The 16629-nt window shown below is 45.4% G+C and overlaps 1 protein-coding gene across 4 annotated transcripts in view; it reads right to left on the reverse strand.

Moving 5' to 3' along the window:
* Nucleotides 1-15835, reverse strand: part of LOC106567929 (glycerophosphodiester phosphodiesterase domain-containing protein 5) — a 56605-nt gene extending 40770 nt beyond the window's left edge. The window contains exon 1 of one of the 4 annotated variants that reach the window (XM_014137832.2): nucleotides 15472-15835. The gene's annotated coding sequence lies outside the window, so the exon portion shown is untranslated. Of the gene's footprint in view, nucleotides 1-15189 lie in introns of all 4 variants that reach the window. The other 3 variants (XM_014137830.2, XM_014137829.2, XM_014137833.2) reach the window with 3 other exon arrangements.
* Nucleotides 15836-16629: the final 794 nt, after the last annotated feature.

Here is a 16629-nt window from a genome sequence, read left to right on the forward strand (position 1 = left end):
ACTGTGGCTATAGATACTTTTGTACCTGTTTCCTCCAGCATATTCACAAGGTCCTTTGCGGTTGTTCTGGAATTTATTTGCACTTTTCGCACCAAAGTACATTCATCTCTAGGAGACAGAACGTATCTCCTTCCTGAGTGGTATGATGGCTGCTTGGTCCCATGGTGTTTATTCTTGTGTACTATTGTTTGTACAGATGAACGTGGTACCTTCAGGCGTTTGGAAATTGCTCCCAAGGATGAACCAGACTTGTGGAGGTCTAACATTTTTTTCTGAGGTCTTGGCTGATTTCTTTTGATTTTCCCATGATGTCAAGCAAAGAGGCACTGAGTTTGAAGGTAGGCCTTGAAATATATCCATATGTACAGCTCCAATTGATGTCAATTAGCCTATCAGAAGCTTCTAAAGCCATGACATAATTTTCTGGAATTTTACAAGCTGTTTACAGGCACAGTCAACTTAGTGTATGTAAACTTCTGACCCACTGGAATTGTGATACAGTGAATTATAAGTGAAATAATCTGTCTGTAAACAATTGTTGGAAAAATTACTTGTGTCATGCACAAAGCAGATGTCCTAACCGACTTGCCAAAACTATAGTTTGTTAACAATACATTTGTGGAGTGGTTGAAAAACAAGTTTTAATGACTCCAACTTCAACTGTAAGTTCTCAGACAAGGGATGCACGATATATCGGTGAACATATCGGAATCGGACGATATTAGCATAAAATGCCAACATCGGTATCAGCCCAATGACTAGTTTAATGGAAATGTGCAAAACCGATGTCAAAGCTGACGTGCATACCTATATAACGTAGGTACATGACGTCATGACACTATGGAAAATGTTGTGCTACACATGCAACACAGCATTTCTTACCCAGCCCACAATGTCTGCTGTGTGGATTGAGCAGTAAACAAGTTGAGCAGTCATTTGAAAGAGTAATACAATTCAGTGAGACAACTCTAATGGAATTCATTGCCCTTGACAATCAACAGTTCTCTGTCGTGGGTGATGTTGGCTTTCGCCGACTGGTCGAGCACCGGTACACACTACCAAGTGAGCTATTTTTCAGATGTTGCCCTACCGGAGTTACACAGTAATAGCGTCACTGCTATTAGCTTCACGACATACTACGGAATGCCGTTTGGGTCTTTGCATGATACACATAAAATAACACTATTTGACGAGTTAAATAACACAGTTCTATTATAGAATGTTGTGTGTGCTGAATTTGCATGTGCAAGTCAAGCGCCACCACTACTATCAGTAGCACTGTCAAAGCTGTACAAAAATGTCTGCAAACAAGCAAACACCGGCCACGAACAATGTACAATACCGCTTTGATAATAAAGCATAATTTGTTCGACCGCAACTTCTGGGGTAGCTAGCTTTAGGTACCTAGCTAGCACCAATACAACCAGCCTGAAAACAATGACCAGTAGAAACTGCAGTCATTTTCATTATTCTTAGCAATGATTTCAGAATCCTTGTGAATAAGTATTAGCTAGGTAGCCACTTGTTGTTCGCCTATTGAAATTTAACTTCAGTTCATGAGAAAAAATAGCTAGCCAGCTACTTAACCCTGTTGCCCAAAGCTAACGTTATAAGCAGCCAGCTAGCTTTATCTGGCAAGTGACGCTCGACCGGACTGGGGTATGTGTTGTGAAGCTAGCCACAATAAGGATTAGGCACAATAGTGGAATTTGCGGTTTGCCTTCAAAATAAAAGTACTTATTTGAACGTGATGCAGAAGGTTACAATTGGTGGATAATGTTAAACAAGGTTGGAATGTGATGCAATGAAATGGGGTATCAGTTTACTCAGTGACACCCACAGAACACAACTGTAAAGAGTTCACGCAAATTTTAGCATTGTAGCTCTTATCGCGGGACTGTGACTGTGAAATCACCTCCCCAGTCAGCCTATTTTGTGTATTGACATTCACATTGCACTGTACAGCTTTACCTAAGGATTGCACATTTTTGCAAATTAAACAATTATTGTCTTCTGTTGATTTTATATAATAACATTCCAACCTCGTTTAGCATGATCTATTCAATTATGGCATAATTCTACTATTTGTATTCATTTGCATCACTGTCAATTTTAAAGGCTAACAGCAAAGTTCACTAATCCACTAATCCTTATTGTGGTTAGCTTCACATAGATGGGTCCGACCACCATTAATCAAATAAGACCTGTCTTATAAATTCTTATAAATTAGGGTTATTTTAGATGATGACACCAACTGTAGCTATATAGTTAGCTAACTTTACCAGCATCATAACATGCATATCGATGAATCGTTATGACATATGAAATACGAGTGATAGTGTAATCAATGTGTAATAACTACGTAAAAAATGTATGAACACGTTAAATTATTATGTGGCATGCAGTCATATTCAGGTCCTGATTGGTCAACAAGCTTATTTGACACGTCAAATTGTGTTACTAAAATAAATAAAACACTATTTGACGTGTCAAATAAGCTTGTTGACCAATACCAATATATATCTTGTGTTTGTGTTATTGGTGTTAAATAGTGTTATAGTGTTATATATTTTTTGACACGCGAAGACCCAAAAGGCGTTCCATAGAAATCCTGATTGAGAATGAAACGACTGAACAAATGAACAACGAAACAGCACAGCAAGTAAGTGAAAGAAATAGGTTTTGATTATGATTTACTGGTAATGGGGACATACGTAAATGCCAACAAAATAACTTTTTGGTCAGTGGTGTGTGTGAGTGTCTGTGTGTGTGTGTGCGTAACCTTTATTTAACTAGGCAAGTCAGTTAAGAACAAATTCTTATTTACAATGACGGCTTACCCTGGCAAAACCCGGGACGACGCTGGGCCAATTGTGCGCCACCCTATTGGACTCCCAATCACGTCCAGATGTGATACAGCCTGGATTCGAACAAGAGACTGTAGTGACCGCTTTTGGAATGAGATGCAGTGCCTTAGACCACTGCGTCCATGTGTTTGTGTTAGCTATTTAACTGTACTAGTATGCTTAAAAGGCCGCAAAAACGTTTAATATTGGTTATCGGTATCGTTTTTTTTTTGGCAATGAAAATATCAGATATCAGTATCGACCAGAAATGTCATATCGGTGCATCACTAATTCAGACCCTTTGCTATGAGACTCAAAATTGAGCTCAGGTGCATCCTGTTTCCATTGATCATCCTTGAGATGTTTCTACAACTTGATTGGAGTCCACCTGTGGTAAATTCAATTAACTGGACATGATTGGGAAAGTCACACGCCTCTCTATATAAGGTCCCACAGTTGACAGCACAAGTCAGAGCAAAAACTAAGCCATGCGGTCTGAAGGAATTGTCCGCAGAGTTCCAACACTGGATAGTGTCGAGTAACAGATCTGGGGAAGGGTACCAAAAAATGTCTGCAGCATTGAAGATCCCCAAGAACACAGTGGCCTCCATTCTTAAATGGAAGAAGTTTGGAACCACCAGGACTCTTCCTAGACCTGGCCGCCCAGCCAAACTGAGCAATCGGAAGAGAAGGGCCTTGGTCAGGGAGGGGACCAAGAACCGATGGTCACTCTGACAGAGCTCCAGAGTTCTTCTGTGGAGATGGGAGAACCTTTCAGATGGACAACCAGCTCTGCAGCACTCCACCAATCAGGCCTTTATGGTAGAGTGGCACGACGGAAGCCACTCGTCAGTAAAAGGCACATGACAGCCTGCTTGGAGTTTGCCAAAAGGCACCTAAAGGATTCTGACCATGAGAAACAAGATTCTTTGGTCTGATGAAATCAGGATTGAACTGTTTGGCCTGAATGCCAAGCATCACGTCTGGAAGAAACCTTGCACCTTCCCTACGGTGAAGCATGGTGGTGGCAGCATCATGCTGTAGGATGTTTTTCAGAGGCAGGGACTGGGAGACTAGTCAGGATTGAGGGAAAGATGAACAGAGCAAAGTACAGAGAAATGCTTGATGAGGTCCTGCTCCAGAGCGCTCAGGACCTCAGACAGGGCTAAGGTTCACCTTCCAACAGGACACCGACCCTAAGCACACAGCCAAGATAACGCAGGACTGGCTTCGGGACAAGTCTTGGAGTGTTCCTGAGTGGCCCAGCCAGAGACTGGACTTGAACCCGATCTAAAATCTCTGGAGAGACCTGAAAATAACTGTGCAGCGACGTTCCCATCCAACCTGACAGAGCTTGAAAGGATGTGCAGAGAAGAATGGGAAACTCCCCAAAAACAGGTGTGCCAAGCTTGTAGGGTCATACCCAAGAAGACATGAGGCTGTAATCGCAGCTAAAAGGTGCTTCAACAAAGTACTAAGTAAAGGGTCTGAATACTTATGTAAATGTAATATTTCAGTTTTTTATTTTTAATACATTTGCAAACATTTCTAAAAAACTGTTTTTGCTTTGTCATTATGTGGTATTGTGTGTAGATTGAAGAGGGGGGAAAAAACGATTAATCCATTTTAGAATAAAGATGTAACGTAACAAAATGTAGAAAAAGTCAAGGGGTCTGAATACTTTCCGAATGCACTGTATAGTGTACCTGAATTTGTCCAAGAGAATCTCTCGTTTGCAACCCTAGATCAGCTAGATGCAGGCAAGAGTGTGCAAGGCAGTATTGAATGTGTCACTGTATGTCACCTTGATTACTCCAAATTTTCTCTTGCCCTGTGCACCTGCACATACTGTAGTATGTTGTAAACTTGAAATCCTAGAGACCTAGCCCAGAGCAGCTCACTATGCTGGGCATGCTGGGCCGTGGGCACCCTGCCAGAGTCCACACCCTGGACGGGCCCCCAGGAGAGGGTTATGCAGGGTCACCCAGCCCTCCATCACAAGGGAAATATTTTACCCAGGTCAGGTCACCCACCCCCCTATTGACACACTCTGCCTTTTCAGAACAAGAAATCTGATGACAGGTTAAATGCTTATCCCTGTTAGGCTGTTCCAGTCAAATGAATAGTTGAACACAAAAGTAAAGGCCTTTATTTTTCTTTTGAATAGGTTTCAAACAGACAAGTGGAGGACAGGTGAAGCCAGCAGCTAGCTGCTAGAGTGATGAAGTTGCAAAAACACTCATACCTTTCAATAAATCAAACTGCCTTAAACAGAGACTAAGTCAGACCGATAATTATTTTTGACAATATTCTCTTAATAAGTTCAAATCAAATCAAATGTTATTTGTAACATGCGCCGAATACAACAGGTGTAGACCTGACAGTGAAATGCTTACTTACAAGCCCTTAACCTGTTTAGGATAGGGGGCAGTATTTTCACGGCCGGATAAAAAACGTACCCGATTTAATCTGGTTATTACTCCTGCCCAGAAACTAAAATATGCATATAATTGTTTGATTTGGATAGAAAACACCCTAAAGTTTCTAAAACTGTTTGAATGGTGTCTGTGAGTATAACAGAACTCATATGGCAGGCCAAAACCTGAGAAGATTCCATACAGGAAGTGCCCTCTCTGACCATTTCTTGGCCTTCTATAGCCTCTTTATCGAAAACAGGATCTCTGCTGTAACGTGACATTTTTTAAGGCTCCCATAGGCTCTCAGAAGGCGCCAGAACGGGGAATGATGACTCTGCAGTCCCTGGGCGAAAAACAGTAGGGCTTTTGGAAAGTGGTCGTTCTGAGAACAATGATACGGGTGCGCGCGTGCATGTGAAGACTCCATTTTCTATTTTCAGTGTTTGAACGACCCGGTCGGAATATTATCGCTATTTTACGAGAAAAATCGCATAAAAATGGATTTTAAACAGCATTTGACATGCTTCGAAGTACGGTAATGGAATATTTTGAATTTTTTTGTCACGATACGCGCTTTAAACACTGCACTCTTTGAGAGAGGTAGTTAGCAAACCAGACCAAAGACCCCTCAGAGACACCAATACTCCTTAGCCGGCCCACAAGAATGGACTGGTCTACCATATCAAATGCTTTGGCCAATATACAGGGGCTACCGGTAGCAAGTCAGGTTAGTCGAGGTAAATCCTGGATGTCAGGATGCTTGGCCCCAGTGATGTACTGGGCTGTACGCACTATCCTCTGTAGCGCCTTATGGTCAGATGCCAAGCAGTTGCCATACCAAGCGGTGATGCAACCTGTCAGGATGCTCTCGATGGTACAGCTATAGAACTTTGAGGATCTGGGGACCTATGACAAATATTTTCAGTCTCCTGAGGGGGAAAAGGTGTTGTCGTGCCCTCTTCACAACTGTCTTGGTGTGTTAGGACCATGATAGTTTGTTGGTGATGTGGACACTAAGGAACTTGAAACTCTTGACCCGCTCCACTTCAGCCCCATCGATGTTAATGGGGGGTCTGTTCAGCCCTCCTTTTGCTATAGTCTACGATCAGCTCCTATGGCTTGCTCACAATGGGGGAGAGGTTGTTGTCCTGGCACCACACTGCCAGGTCTCTGACCTCCTCCCTATAGTCTGTCTCATCGTTGTCTGTGATCAGGTCTACCACTGTGTCATCAGCAAACTTAATGATGGTGTTGGAGGTGTGCTTGGCCACACAGTTGTGGGTGAATGGGGAGTACAGGAGGGGACTAAGCACGCACCCCTCCTGGGTCTCGGGTTTCAGGCATGATGGTTTTGATGTGAGCCATGACCATTCTTTCAAAGCACTTCATGGCTACCGACGTGAGTGCTACGTGGCGGTAATCATTTAGGCAGGTTACCTTTGCTTTCTTTGGCACAGGAACTATGGTGGTCTGTTTGAAATATGTAGATATTACAGACTCGGTCAGGGAGAGGTTGAAAATGTCAGTGAAGACACTTGCCAGTTGGTCCACGCATGCTTTGAGTACACGTCCTGGTAATCCGTCTGGCCCCGCGGCTTTGTGAATGTTGACCTGTTTAAAAGGTCTTGCTCACATCGGCTACGGAGAGCATGATCACATAGTCGTCCGGAACAGCTTGTGTTCTCATGCATGCTTCAGTGTTGCTTGCCTCGAAGCAAGCATAAAAAGCATTTAGCTCATCTGGTAGGCTCGCGTCACTGGGCAGCTCGTGGCTGGGTTTCCCTTTGTAGTCCGTAATATTTTTCAAGCCCTGCCACATCCGACGAGTGTCACAGCTGGTATAGTAGGATTCAGTCTTAGTCCTATATTGACATTTTGCCTGTTTGATGGTTCGTTTGAGGGCATAGCATCCACGTCATCTGACCACTTCCATATTGAGCGAGTCACTGGTACTTCCTGCATTTGCTTGTAAGTAGGAATCAGGAGGATAGCATTATGTCAGATTTTCCAAATGGAAGGTGATGGAGAGCTTTGTATGCGTCTGTGTGTGTGGAGTAATGGTGGTCTAGAATTTGTTTTTCCTCTGGTTGCACATGTGACATGCTGGTAGAAATTTGGTAAAAATTTGGTAAAAAGGCCAGCATTAAAGTCCACGGCCACTAGGAGTGCCGCTTCTGGATGAGCATTTTCTTGTTTGCGTATGGCCTCATACAGGTCGTTGAGTGCAGTCTTAGTGCCAGCATCGGTTTGTGGTGGTAAATAGATGGCTACGAATACTATAGATAGAATACTCTCTCGGTAGAGAGTGGTCTACAGCTTATCTATCATGAGGTATTCTACCTCAGGCGAGCAATACCTCGAGACTTCTTTAATAATAGACATCGCGCACCAGCAGTTATTGACAAATAGACACACAGCCCCGCCCCTCATCTTACCAGACATAGCTGTTCTGTCCTGCCGATGCATGGAAATTCCAATTCGTCGTTTAGCCACGTCTCGGTGAAACATAAGATATTACAATTTTTAATGTCCAGTTGGTAGGATAGTCTTAATTGTAGATCATCCAGTTTGTTTTCCAATGATTGCATGTTCGCCAATAATACGGAGGGTAATGTGTGGTTTACCTACTCGTCTGCGAATTCTTCAAGCACTCCTTGGGGTTTAACATACAATACTGCAAATGATTGATGCAGTTAACTGGAGAAATATCTATAACAAAGCCTTTCAAGCTTTTTGGAATGTAACTTTTACCCTAGGCAGGAAAATATCCCAGGTAGTAAGACTTGAGAGGCCTTTAAAGGATCGCTGCAGGGAGTTTCATAACTGGCGCCTTACTGTAGCTGAGGAACAAGTGTCCCAGGGGCAAACAGAGAAAAGCAAAACAACCTGAAACAAGACAAAACAAACAAAGCAAAACAACCTGAAACAAGACAAGAGACAGGGCGATGTGTATCACAAAACAACTGGCAAATCAAATAACAGAGAAGGGTATAGTCCCCTTTGGGAATTAGTTGTAAGTTGTATAAATTGTTAAAAACTAGAGAAACAGTCACAGGTGTGGGGATGCTGTGCAATGTTGGTTTCTCTATTTTTCCATGGAAAAAAATACCACAAATCCATAATCCACTGCAAATGTCTGTCAACACACTCTATCAGACGGCACTGACTAGTTCCACCTGTGAGAGATGGATAAATCAGTCTGGTTGTCTGTTTGCTGACCGGAGTGTCTTCAACACCTGTTGTTTTAACGTCCCCCTAGCAACTTGTAATAACCATGCAGAAGAGCCACCCAACTGACTGGCCCGTAAACGTCTTGTGACATCTTTCATCAACAGTCTCCTCTCAGCTGTTTGTTGTTATCTGTCGATAGCCAGAGGGACTGAACTGAAGAGACAGGACTTCCTTCCTGTTGGGGTGTCATTATGTCTTTCCTCTGAGTCTGGCTTCCCTGGTCAAAATATCTACCACACTCCATCTCAATCATCTCAAGTGGCTTCCTCTGCTCATCTCCTCTTTGAGTCTGCTTTCTTTGAAGCTACCGACGAACACTGCTACATCTCAATAATCTAAAGTGGCTTCCCCTCCTTGTCTCCTTTTTTAGTCTGCTTTCCTTGATGCTACCTACCAACATGGCTGCATCTTAATCATCTAAAGTGGCTTCCTTGTCTCCTTTTCTCCATCTGCACTAGTATGAGAAGACAAGCCAAGTAAAAGCCTTACAGCAGAGGGACTTGTTTTCTTCTGTCCAGCATGAAGGTAAAGGAGAGGAGACAAGAAGAGCGAATCTGTTTAGATTATTTGAGAGGCTGCCCACAACACCATGAGAAGACTTCTCTAGGTTTCTCTCTGTGTGTCTCACTTCCTTGCCAAATCTGTTCTAGAACCATACTCTCAGACGATAGCAGTGTTCTAGAATTGGCTTCTCAGATGACAGCACATGTCAAAGTTGCCTGTCACGACTTCCGCCGAAGTCGGTCCCTCTCCTTGTTCGGGCGGCATTCGGCGGTCGACGTCACCGGCCTTCTAGCCATCGCCGATACGCTTTTCATTTTCCATTTGTTTTGTCTTTGTCTTACACACCTGGTTTCAATCCCCCAATTACCTGTGTGGCACAGTTGGTAGAGCATGGTGTTTGCAATGCCAGGGTTGTGGGTTCGATTCCCACGGGGAACCAGTACGGAATATTTTTTAATGAAATGTATGCATTCACTACTGTAAGTCGCTCTGGATAAGAGCTTTTGCTAAATGACTAAAATGTACCTGTTCATTATTTAACCCTCTGTTCCCCCATGTTTGTGTGTGAGTGATTGCTTCTATGTAGGAAGGTCTGTTATTGTGGGCTCTGTTTTTGTATTGCATTTATTATATGTTGAGTAAAATCCGTTTTATTTACTCATATCTGCTGTCCTGCACCTGACTCCTATACACCAGCTACAACAGACTTCCTTACAGAATCACTCACCCCATAAAATGGAGTCAGCAGGAGCAGCGCACACCCTTCAGGGATAGAGGAGCGCGTTCAGCAGCACACAACCATATTGCAACATCTGGGCACCTCCATGGATCGCGTGCTGCAGAAGATGGATCGTTGGGAGAGAGGAGGAGGTCGTCCAGCGCCTCCACCAGCCCCACTACAACAGGTCCCACTGTCCACCCCTCCTTCACCCGGTTCCAGCGGGATCCAGCTCGCGCTCCCGAGGGAGTATGATGGGACGGCTGCCGGATGCCAGGGGTTCCTACTCCAGCTTGAGCTCTACCTGGCGACCGTCCACTCGGCTCCTTCGGGACGTGAGAGCGTGTCCACCCTCGTCTCCTACCTCTCAGGCAAAGCCCTGGAGTGGTCCAACGTCGTATGGAGTGAAGGAGACGCGGCGTTGGACCATTACGCAGTCGTTCACCCGGGTGAACGACTGTTCCACCTAAGGCAGTGGACGAGGAGCGCGCAGGATTTTGCATTGGACTTCCGGACCCTGGCTGCAACCTGGTGCGTATCCGGGAGGGGGACAAGTGGAAGACAGCATTTAGTACCCCCTCTGGGCACTATGAGTACCTCGTCATGCCGTACGGGTTGATGAATGCTCCATCAGTCTTCCAGGCCTTTGTTGACGAGATTTTCCAGGGACCTGCACGGGCAGGGTATAGTGGTGTATATCGACGACATTCTGATATACACGCGCTGAGCATGTGTCCCTGGTGCGCAGGGTGCTTGGTCGACTGTGGATCATGACCTGTATGTCAAGGCTGAGAAATGTCTGTTCTTCCAACAGTCCGTCTCCTTCCTAGGGTACCGCATTTCCACTTCAGGGGTGGAGATGGAGAGTGACCGCATTTCAGCCGTGCGTAATTGGCCAACTCCCACCACGGTAAAGGAAGTGCAGCGGTTTCTAGGGTTTGCCAACTACTACCGGAGGTTTATCCGGGGTTTTGGTCAGGTAGCAGCTCCCATTACCTCACTGCTGAAGGGGGGACCGGTGCGGCTGCAGTGGTCGGCTGAGGCGGACAGGGCTTTTGGTCACCTGAAGGCTCTGTTTACCTCGGCTCCCGTGCTGGCTCATCCAGATCCCTCTTTGGCGTTCATAGTGGAGGTGGACGAGGGATAGGAGCCGTGCTCTCTCAGCGCTCGGGCACTTCACCAAAGCTCCGCCCCTGTGCTTCCTTTCCGAAGAAGCTCAGCCCGGTGGAGCGAAACTATGATGTTGGGGACCGCAAGCTGTTGGCTGTTGTCAAGGCTTTGAAGGCGTGGAGACATTGGCTTGAAGGAGCTAAACACCCTTTTCTCATCTGGACTGACCACCACAATCTGGAGTACATCCGGGCGGCAAGGAGACTGAACCCTCGCCAGGCAAGGTGGGCCATGTTCTTTACCCGTTTTGTTTTCACTCTGTCCTACAGACCAGGTTCCCAGAACGCTAAGGCAGACGCACTGTCCCGGATGTATGACACAGAGGAGCGGTCCATGGATCACACTCCCATACTTCTGGCCTCCTGCCTGGTAGCACCGGTGGTGTGGGAGTTGGACGCGGACATAGAGCGGGCGTTACACACAGAGCCCACTCCCCCCAGTGTCCAGCTGGGCGCCTGTACGTTCCGTCTGCTGTCCGCGACCGTTTGATCTATTGGGCCCACACGTCACCCTCCTCTGGTCACCCTGGCATCGGTCGGACGGTGCGATGCCTTAGTGGGAAGTACTGTTGGTCCACCTTGGCCAAGGACGTGAGGGTTTATGTTTCTTCCTGCTCGGTGTGCACCTATTGCAAGGCTCCCAGGCACCTGCCCAGAGGGAAGTTACAAGCCCTACCTGTTCCACAACAGCCGTGGTCGCACCTGTCGGTGGACTTCCTGACAGATCTTCCTCCATCACAGGGCAACACCACGATCCTGGTCGTTGTGGATCGGTTTTCTAAGTCCTGCCGTCTCCTCCCTTTCCCCGGTCTCCCTACGGCCCTACAGACTGCGGAGGCCCTATTCACTCACGTCTTCCGGCACTACGGGGTGCCTGAGGATATAGTCTCTGATCGAGGTCCCCAGTTCACGTCCAGGGTCTGGAGAGCTTTCATGGAACGTCTGGGGGTCTCGGTCAGCCTCACCTCAGGTTTTCACCCCGAGAGTAACGGGCAGTTGGAGAGAGTAAATCAGGATGTGGGTAGGTTTCTGCGGTCATATTGCCAGGACCGGCCGGGGGAGTGGGCGGCGTTCATCCCCTGGGCAGGGATGGCCCAAAACTCACTCCGCCACTCCTCCACTAACCTCTCTCCTTTCCAGTGCGTACTGGGGTGGACGAATGGTTTAAGCGCTCGGAGGAGACCTGGGACGCCGCCCATGTGCACCTGCAATGGGCCGTGAGGCGGCAGAAGGCGAGCGCCGACCGCCACCGCAGTGAGGCCCGGTGTTCGCACCGGGGGACTGGGTCTGGCTTTCGACCCGAAACCTGCCCATCTGCCTGCCCTGCCGGAAGCTGGGTCCGCGGTTTGTGGGGCCATTCAAAGTCCTGAGGAGACTGAACGAGGTATGCTACAGGTTACAGCTTCCCCCAGATTACCGTATTAATCCCTCGTTCCATGTGTCTCTCCTCAGGCCGGTGGTGGCTGGTCCACTCCAGGAGTGTGAGGTGCAGGAGGTTCCTCCGCCCCCTCTGGACATCGAAGGGGCCCCGGCGTATGCTGTTCGAGCCATCCTTGACTCGAGGCGTCGGGCGAGGGGCCTTCAGTACCTCGTGGAGTGGGAGGGCTACGGTCCGGAGGAGAGATGCTGGGTGCCGGTGGAGGACGTCTTGGACCCTTCGTTGCTGCGGGAGTTCCACCGTCTCCATCTGGATCGCCCTGCGCCTCGTCCTCCGGGTCATCCCCGAGGTCGGTGTCGGCGTGCTGCTGGAGCCACACGTCAAGGGGGGGTATTGTCACAACTTCCGCCGAAGTCGGTCCCTCTCCTTGTTCGGGCGGCGTTAGGCGGTCGACGTCACCGGCCTTCTAGCCATCGCCAATCCACTTTTCATTTTCCATTTGTTTTGTCTTTGTCTTACACACCTGGTTTAAATCCCCCAATTACCTGTTCATTATTTAACCCTCCGTTCCCCCATGTTTGTTTGTGAGTGATTGTTTCTATGTAGGAAGGTCCGTTATTGTGGGCTCTGTTTTTGTATTGCATTTATTATATGTTGAGTAAAATATGTTTTATTTACTCATATCTGCTGTCCTGCGCCTGACACACGCCTGACACACAGACTTCCTTACATTGCCGTTGTCATTAGAATCATCAGCTCATGGTTATTCATAGAATAGTCCACTGAGTCTCTGCCATGGATATGTATAAAATTAGCTCTTTATATTGGTCAGTGTTACTTATCTCCAGGCTCCTTCATCATTCATTCATTCCCTCATGAAAAATATATTACATGAGTTATTCATTCCTGGATCTCTTATTCAGTGTCTTCACCTCCCCACAATAGGGTTTTCATTAGAGCAATGTTCTCATTATAGCTACTCATCAAAGGGGTGGGAAGACATTGAACATTTACTAACACTACCCTCATCATTCAAACCATAGGTTCAGATATGACTCATACTACATGTGAAATCAATCATCACCGAGGTTGCTGGTGCCAGAAATAGACTTTGCTGACGCTGTGTTATGTACCTGACTTTATCAGGTAGTGGGTGGATGTGACTTAAAGCTGATTGAGATGTCCCTTAAATAGCAACGCTGTGCAACCTCTTGGCCTTCATTTGATCATTCATGCAGAGTCTGCCACTTAGAGGCCAAATCATTATTTCATTAATGATGATTCAGACCTGACAGATAATAACCTCATGATGACGTAGGTTGGGAAAGGCAGGGTAAGATACAGACTGGAAAGTGTTGTTATAAAAGCACTGTCTCTACACTCTTAGAAAAAAACGGTGCTATCTAGAACCTAAAAGGGTTCTTTGGCTGTCCCCATAGGAGAACCCTTTGAATAACTATTTTTGGTTCCAGGTAGAACCCTTTTTGTTCCAGGTAGAACCCTATTGGTTCCAGGTAGAACTTTTTTTCATTCCATGTAGAACCCTTTCCACAGAGGGTTTTACATGGAATCCAAAATGTTTCAACCTGGAACCAAAAGGGTTCTCCATGGAACCAAAAAGAGATCTCCTATGGGGACAACCGAAGAACACTGTTGGAACCCTTTTTTCTAAAAGTATAGTCTCTCGACCAGATTCTCAAAGGCAAAAAAAATTACTACTTAATTAACCCAATTAATTAAAATGGAGATCCTAGAGTTGCTTATGACTGAGATGTTACAACTGCCCTGGTGCGATTTGCTGCTGTGATTACTAGAGCCCATCCCAACCTTCTCTCTAAAACTATTGATGGATCTGGTACAGGACAAAGATAGGAAGAGATCCACATCACAACCTGGTTGGCCAACACCTGCTGAAAATATTTCAGGCAGTCTATGGGCTCCCGAGTGGCACAGCAGTCTAAGGCACTGCATCTCAGTGCTAGAGGCTTCACTAGAGACCCTGGTTCGATTCCAGGCTGTATCACAACCGGCCGTGATTGGGAGTCCCATAGGGCGGCACACAACTGGCCCAGCGTCGTTAAAATACAAAGCTAACTGGGTGCATTCACAAATGTTGATCTTCTCTCAGAAATCATAATCTCTATGACAGGCCCAAGCTAGACAGACAGATAATAGCAGCCCAGAGATGTATCATGTCACTCCCCCCCCCCCCCCCATCATGATGTCTTTGCTGGCCCAATCCTATATGGCAGAGGACCCAAATGTAACTATGAGCCATTTTTTCATTTGGCCTTGAATTTAACTCTGGTTATAGATCAAGAGATATGAGTTGGGAAACAGTTTGCATAAAGTTGCCCTTCTGCAATCTGTAACTATATACTATTGTCTAATTACTCAGCTGATACTACACTGTAATTGCAGAAACAGTGCATAAAACAACTAATTAAACTAGAATTGAAGCAAGCGGCCAAGTTCTTTCTGCATTGGTTACTAGTACAGTTACTGTGAGGTTATTTGGTAATTACACAAGTGAATTCAATTTCTAATTAACTAGGTATCAGTACAACTAAATGTAAGGGTTGACCAGGAGTTTTAGGCTACTGTGAGAAATAATACAGTAAGGTATGATGATGGTGATGATGTGATAGAGGACAAAACTCATCTTTAAACTGTCCAGGTCTGGTCAGCCACTGTGAGCTACCTTACCTGTGCCAATTAACATGTTTTATATAAATTATACAGATCTGTATTTTATCTACCCAGTTAGCCAACATAAATACAACTTTCTGGTCATCATGGTCTCATTGCGCCTCATGAAATGATAGCAGATAAAAAAAGGCAAATCACACAGGTCAATAGACTATGTGACAGCGATCGGATTATATGAAACGTAATCCGTTAACCTGCGCACAATGTCAACACTCACCTTCCCTCCACGACGGTGTATCTTCTCCAAAGCAAAAAGTATAAAACAGGTTCCTATCTGTCACAGCTATGTTCTTGTGATATTTGGCTACACCAATACTTGTCCCCTCTTTGAAGTTATTGCAGATTCAAACTTCAAATAATACGCAAATGTGTGGTTTCTGTTTGGCAACCCATCTAATGACAAAGCATCACATGAAATAAACTAAACGCAGCGAGAATTATATTTCAAATGACAATGTCCGAAGTTATTTTTCCTTAAAACTCCAAGAAAATTACTCACAGGACTGTGACTCACCGAAGATTTACACACTTCGCAGATCAGGAGAGAACCTTAATCCATTCGACACGGTGTGGGTGGAGCTGCAGTGCATCCTCTGCACTGCCCTGGTTCGGAGTAGAGGGCGTTAGAAACTAGTGACACAATGAGCATCGGCGGTATGATCAACTGAATCAGGTCTACACGTTGGATAGGTAAATAAAAGTGCACACTGTAAACGACATATTCCATTAATGACTCAATAACTCAATTGTCAATTATTTTTCCATGGGTTCCCAACAAGAATCATATTCCTAATCAGGGCCAGATTAATCCAGGCCCATGGGAGGCCCAAGAGGCAGCTAAAAATAAAATAAAATGTTAAACTAATACAGCAAGAAAATAACACTGAGTGTACAAAACATTATAAACATGCTATTTCCATGGCATAAACTGAGAGGTGAATCCAGGTGAAAACTAGTATCCCTTATTGAAGTCACCTGTGAAATCCACATCAATTAGTGTAGATGAAGGGGAGGAGACAGGCTAAAGAAGGATTATTAAACCTTGAGACAATTGAGACATGGGTTGTGTATGTGTGCCATTCAGAGGGTGAATGGGCAAGACCAAGGGTTGAAGTGCGTTTTCACGCTCAGCAGTTTCCCGGGTGTATCAAGAATAGTCCACTTCACACAACTGTGGTAAGAATTGGACTCAAAATGGGCCAGCATCAATGTGAAACGCTTCCAGCACCTTCTAGAGTCCATGCCCGATGAATTGGGGCAGTTCTGAGGGCAAACAATGTACAACTCAATATTAGGAAGGTGCTTTGAATACTCAGTGTATGTATGATATACAGTTGAAGTCAGAAGATAACATACACTTAGGTTGGAGTCATTAAAACTCGTTTTTCAACCACTCCACAAATTTCCTGTTCACAATCTATAGTTTTGGCAAGTCGGTTAGGATATCTACTTCGTGCAGGACACAAGTAATTTTTCCAACAATTGTTTACAGACAGATTATTTCACTTATAATTCACCCCATCATAATTCCAGTGCATCAGAAGTTTACATACACTAAGTTGACTGTGTTTTAAACAGCTTGGAAAATTCCATAAAAATGTCATGGCTTTAGAAGGTTCTGGTAGGCTAATTGACATCAATTGAGTCAATTGGAGTT

This window comes from Salmo salar, chromosome ssa13 (genome assembly GCF_905237065.1).
Source record: "Salmo salar chromosome ssa13, Ssal_v3.1, whole genome shotgun sequence".
Lineage (NCBI taxonomy): Eukaryota > Metazoa > Chordata > Actinopteri > Salmoniformes > Salmonidae > Salmo > Salmo salar.